Source organism: Acomys minous, assembly GCF_964271855.1.
Source record: "Acomys minous genome assembly, chromosome: 9".
Classification (NCBI taxonomy): Eukaryota; Metazoa; Chordata; class Mammalia; order Rodentia; family Muridae; genus Acomys; species Acomys minous.
The window spans coordinates 47,295,829-47,301,828 of record NC_140490.1 but is presented as its reverse complement, the minus strand read 5'-3'; the positions used below and the strand labels follow the sequence as shown (position 1 = coordinate 47,301,828).

Below are 6,000 nucleotides of genomic sequence, written 5' to 3'. Positions count from 1 at the left end.
AGAGTGTAACTGCTGTTCACCTCAAGTTAGGTGTTAGAAGTCATCTAGAGATGAGTTCAAGTGTTGGGGTTCTATGAGAAGCCTGGCGCGGTGGTACACACCTGTAATCTTGGCACCTGGGAGACGGAGGCAGGAACATCAGCAGTTCGTACATAGCTGGACCCTATCTCCAAAACAAATGCAACAGCAAAAACAAAACAAAACAAAACAACAACAACAAAAACAGGTGTAGGGTTGAAGGTGAATGGGTTATATGCAAATACCGTACCATTTTGTAACTGGGACTGAAGTGTTCACAGATTTTGTTGTTCTGGGGAACCTAAATACCCCACACATATATACACATATATATTCTGTATGTGCAATCTCATAGTGACTCGTGTATGTCGAATTTCCCTTTATTTTATTCTGCTGTTAAGTTACAAATCAACCTTTTAAAGGATCACTACACTTTACTTATTTATTTTGAGTGTGCACATGTATGCCACTATAGAAGAGATAAACATGTTTTTTAGTGTTGATCCCAAGTGTGGGATGGGGAACAGACTTGTGAAAGAGCAGGATGTTTATCCCCTTAGAAACTGAACCACTTCGTGGGGGAGCTTGGATGTTGCCAGCTGAGAACATCCTAGTGGAGACTCTGAGAGGAGATATATATAAGAGCCCAAAACAGGCGCCTTGGGAGAGAGGACTTGGGATTGTTTGGCTGTTGATTGCAACACTTCAAGAGGGCTCCTAGAGAGGACTGCTGCAGGCAAAGCTTCAAGGCTTTGGACTCCAGCTGAGGCTTCAGGTTCCAGCTGCTGCTCCAGGGTCCAGCAGCAGCTTTGATGGGATTGCTGGTTTGCTGAGGTCCTGCTGACTACCCTAGAAGAATGTTCCTTAGAACTAATATCTTTAAGGTTTCATTGTCGTGTTCTTTAATCTCCTTTTCCTATTGTTTGGCTTAGTCGAGTTGTATAAAAGGTAGGCTCGTTTAATAAGTTCATAATAAAATATAGTGGTTAAAAAAACTGAGCTACAAAGAATATGCAGGCTACCAAGATGAGACTTGATAGCCTATTACTATATAGTGAGGGAGGAGGTCCCCCTCGGTCATAGACCTAGGGAAGGGGAACAGGGTGAAAGCGGGAGGGAGGGAGGAATGGGAAGATGTAAGTGATGGGATAACAATTGAGTTGTAATCTGAATAAATTAATAAAAAAAATTGAGCTACATGCCACTGGTTTGGCAGTCATAAGAAAACCTGAGCAGGGTGTGGTGACATACACCTTTAATCCCAGCACTGGGGAGGTACAGGCAGGTGGATCTTTGTGAGTTCAAGGCCAGCCTGGTCTACAGGACAGCCAAGGCTACACAGTGAAACTTTGTCTCAAACAAAACAAAACAAAACAAACAAAAAAAGAAAACCTGGAGGAATATTCTCTCCCTTTTTAATGTGGGGTTGGGGAATCATATCCTGGCTATCAGATGTGGCAGGAAGTAAGCACCTATACCTGTTGAGCCGTCTGTCTGGCCCCATTAACATCTTTTTTTTTTTTTTTTAATCTCTGAGCTAGTGAGATAATCACTATATAAATAAGACAGTTTGTGTTTGATTTTTTCAAGACAGGGTTTTTCTGTGTAGCCTTGGCTATCTGGAACTCACTCTGTGGAGCAGGCTGGCTTCAAACTTAGAGGTCTGCCTGACTGCCTCACAAGTGCTGGGATTAAAGCACTACCACCACCAGCTAAGACACTTAGTTTTAAAGGCCTTTTTCACTCTAGTTTCTGTTCACCTTTGTTGATTAGTGATTTTTTTTTTTTTAACCACCCTGAGCCTTCTCCCTCCATGCTTTCCTTCCAAGAAAGGCCAATCTCTTTGGGTGATGTTTCATGGGACCGAAATGAAACATTGGAGTTCTCAATGGCAGGAGGACTTGTTGGTCAGTATTCATTGCTTTAAATGTCCTCTTCTGGATTCCTTCTGTACCCTCATCTCACCTCTAATCCTCATTCATTCTCTGCCCACAGCCAGTAGTTTATCTCAAATAACAATCTGACATTACTAGCTGGCACACAGACCTTTGATCCCAGCATTCGGGAGGCAGAGGCAGGTAGTTGAAGGCCAGCTTGGTCTACAGAGTTAATTCCAGGTCAGCTAGGACTACACGGAGCAACTCTGTCTCAAAAAAGCCCACCCAAACCAAAAATCCTGACATCGCATTACTGTGCTAATATGTCAGTGCCTCCTCCTCCTCATCTGTGAAAGTGCAGTTTTAAAAGCAGGGTGTGGAAGTGCTGCCTGCTGTTCTCTCTTGCGGCTTCTGACCTCGAGGCCATTCCCCTCCCCCCGTCCCCCAGCCATTGGTAGTTCCACCTCCAAGAGATGATTCTTCATCCATGATAAACTTCCAAGTTTTTGAATTGCCAAGTTTTTTTTTCCCTTTTAACTTTCTCCTTTTGACTTTTTCTCCTCTCTGCTGAAAGACTTTTTCCTACTCTTTGTCTATTGTTGCAGCCAAATTGTACTAACCCTTCTTGTCCCATTCATCCTGCCCTCTGTGGGCATCCCCTGTCACAGCACCTGCACTGAAGAGCCATTTGATGCACTCACCCTCTCTACTCACCTTCATGTCAGTGAAGATGCTTTATGAACTCTTCAGTCTCCAGCACTCACTGCAATGGCATGTTTGATGATTCTCTCCCCCTCCTCCTGCTCAACATAGAAATCTGACAGTTCTAGTAGTTGCCTCCTTTTAAAGCCGTAAGATTAGAAAGCTATTTGACAAATTTAGAAAAGATAAGAGATTAACGTGGAGTCTCTTCAATAGATATGCATGTTTTCCAGGGCGTTGTAATAATCTGGTTACCAAGGTAATTCTGGTCAGCTTCTGAGTTACAACATGAATATTCCATAAATGTGCATTATACTCATAGGTGAATGAGTGAACGGCTAGAATACCATTTGACAGCTCACCCTCTTCGTCCCCGCTGGCAGTGTGTCCCTCACGTTAATGAAAGGCGGTGTTTCCTGCACTGCTTCCCATCCTTTCTCAGCTGCTGTATTATTAAGTAGGCTGTACTCAGTGCGAGTCCGTCCTCCGTTAGAACCCTATTCCTTGAACATATCCATCTGCTTCTCCCTGGAATTGGAGCCTCGGAACTTCTGGGTCAGAGGAGGATAAGACAGACTCAGTAACCAAAACCAGAGAGCAAACAAGGGCTCCGTCATACACTGGCGGCCTTGACAGGTGGCATGCATCTATAGTACTGGCGAAGGAGACGTGCCCTGACTTGTGCAGCTGAATATAGCCCTCCGGAGGCCCAGGCGAACTCCCTGCACCCTAGGTTTAAAGAGAGGGGGAAATGTCTACATTTTAAAAACAACGATAGGTTTATTTTTGGAAAACTGTAGGTGCCTGGCAGGAGAGTCTCAATGGTGCTTACGAGAACATCCGCGCTGGGAAACGGGGAAGGGGAGGTTGCGGAGTGGGGTGGGGTAGACATTCAGTGGAGGCTGGAGATGGATGGTAATAGTTCTTGAACCTTGTTGCGCAGATAAAGGATTTTAAACGGGTTTTTCTGAAGTTATCGGCGTCTGGATTTCCTGGACCACTCGCGCTGCCTGCTTACTAAGGAGTGCGCCTCCGGGGGAGGTGTGCGCGCGCGCTGGAGGCGGAGAGGCGGCGGAGAGGGGCCTGGCTCCGAGAATAAACAGCGGGGGAGCGGCTAGACGGACATCTGCGCCTAAGGGTGCGGGGTGCAAGGGCTGTAGGCTGCTGGAGCGAGCCGAGGCATGGTAGCTAGAATCCTGGAAAGCCTTTGACGCCAGAAGAAGCCCCTGGCTGAAGACTCTGACAGCCCAGTCCTGCCCTTCCCGGAGTCTCAGGCTGTGGCTCAGACCTCAAGGTAAGGAGTCGCTCATTGCTGCCCAGGATCCGCAGGACCCGTCATGCCCGATACCTTCCTACCTCCTTGGGGCTGCCACCTCGTCACCTCCTTCCTCTGCTCTTCTCGAGGGGGTGGGGTGGGGGGTCCTCGGCGCCAAGCTGACGCCCTGTACTGGGCGACTGGCAAGGGCTCCCATGCTGCGCGTTCTGGGTTTCTGCTCTGCGGCCCGCGGGACCTTCGCCCCCTCTCCATCATCCACCCGTCACTTTTACCTCCTCCCCAGAACCGCTCACGGAACGCTGCACCTCCACCCCACCCCGACCCTGGGTACTGAGAGCGGGAGGGTGGTACGAGCTCGTCTATCCTCTCCAGGCGTGTGGTACACAGATGTACTAATTGGCCCTAAGGTCTGGAAGTAAGTTGGAATCTGAAATGCTGCAATTCCTCATCTTCCAGAGTATACCCACACCTTGTATGGCTGTCCTAACTTTGTAATGAATATCAACTCTTGAATCAGGTCACTGCAGCGTGTACCACTCTGTCTATGTGTGGTCACTGAACGGTAGGTTGGGATACCCCAGCTTCTATCCTAAGCCCTGTCCCAGTTTAAACGCTAATAAGTTTACTATGTTTTCAAGGCGACAGCAACTGCTACAAGTTTATCCGACCTTGAAACACTATCTCTTACCCAGGAGCTAGGAAAAAAAGAAAGAAAGAAAAGAAAAAGAAAAAAACCAAAAAACCTCAGGGCCCACCCTTCATTCTTGATTCAGATCTGGAGGGAGAGGGCGAGAGGCTGTTGATGTGTATGTATGTGTGCTTTGTACATTAAAAAACAAAACAAAACGCCCGGAAGTGAGAGCCATCCTCCTCCTCCTCCTCCTCCTCCTCCTCCTCCTCCTCCTCCTCCTCCTCCTCCTCCTCCTCCTCCTCCTCAATTATCCTCTTGAAAGTATAAGATCCTTGTAGGAGAAAGACTGTTCTGCAAAGCTTCTGGCATGGCAGTTTGGGACAGAGAGAGTTAGAGCTATTTTGAAACTCAGATATGGGGCTAGAGGAAAGTGCCGTGCTTCTAAGAGACCAGATTTAAAATGTCACGTTTTTAAAATGTAAGAATTTCCTCACAAATACTCCTGCGACTGGAGAGGGTGGAGGCCTATTCTGCTGGGAATCTGGAAATCTTTCTCCTGACTGCCCCTTGATTTTTGTCAATGATGGAATGCAGGCTTTTGGCTGGTGTACTTTTTGCTTATTCAAAGGAAAAAGGCTCAAACAGATCAATCTCTAGGCAACAAAACAAGGAATCATCATGTAAGTTAATGCAAATCCTGTTTATGTTCCTAATTATGTGAGCACAGGTCACCTACTCTGACTGGCCTGTAAACTTTATCATTTCTACGTGAATGCTAACGTTGTCACTGTCTTGCTTGTTGTCACAGTTGTACATCTGCTATTTTTTTTTTTATGTACATCCTTATATGTATCTGAGCCATTCTAAGTATTGGTGAAGCCATCAGAGGGTAACAACCATGGACAACAGAGATTTATCTGTGTCTTCTGAAAAGTTGAGGAAAAGACTAACTTCTTAACATATTGTCACATAAGTACACTATTAAAGCGTCGCTTTCTTTTTATGGATTAAGATGTGTGTTAAGTTCCAGCGAGAGAAGTGGCTGAGGAACCTATTTAACATATCAAAGTGGACCCTGGCTCCAGGTTCTCCCAGGATCCTTCAGTCCCTCTACCTGTGTGTGTGTGTGTGTGTGTGTGTGTGTGTGTGTGTGTGTATGTGTGTGTGTGTGTGTGTGTGTCTGGCATACCCCACCCTCTACCCTGAGCTCTCCAGCCCAGGGGCTGGGCTGCCCTTCCCCCAGAGGCTCTTCCCTATATGATCTGGACATTTTGGCTACACATTGCCTCTTGGGCCTTTGGCCTCCTAGTTGCTGTACTTGGTTCCCCTCTCTCCCGTCCCCTCCTCCTCTTCCCACATGCTTCAGAGTCATGACCACTCTGGACTCCCCCAGATGTGCTGGCCTCTGGCTCTGCTCTCCCACAGATCTACGAGAAACCTTCCCCTCCCCCATACCCAGGAGCAGTCATATTCTTTCCTTTTTCTTTTTTAAATTT

The 6,000-nt window shown here is 46.9% G+C and overlaps 1 protein-coding gene across 1 annotated transcript in view; it reads left to right on the top strand.

The window, feature by feature from the left end:
- Positions 1–3,543: 3,543 nt before the first annotated feature.
- RNF144B (ring finger protein 144B) overlaps positions 3,544–6,000 on the top strand; it is a 146,001-nt gene continuing 143,544 nt past the window's right edge. Inside the window, exon 1 of the mRNA XM_084794710.1 lies at positions 3,544–3,891. The gene's annotated coding sequence lies outside the window, so the exon portion shown is untranslated. The remainder of the gene's footprint in view (positions 3,892–6,000) is intronic.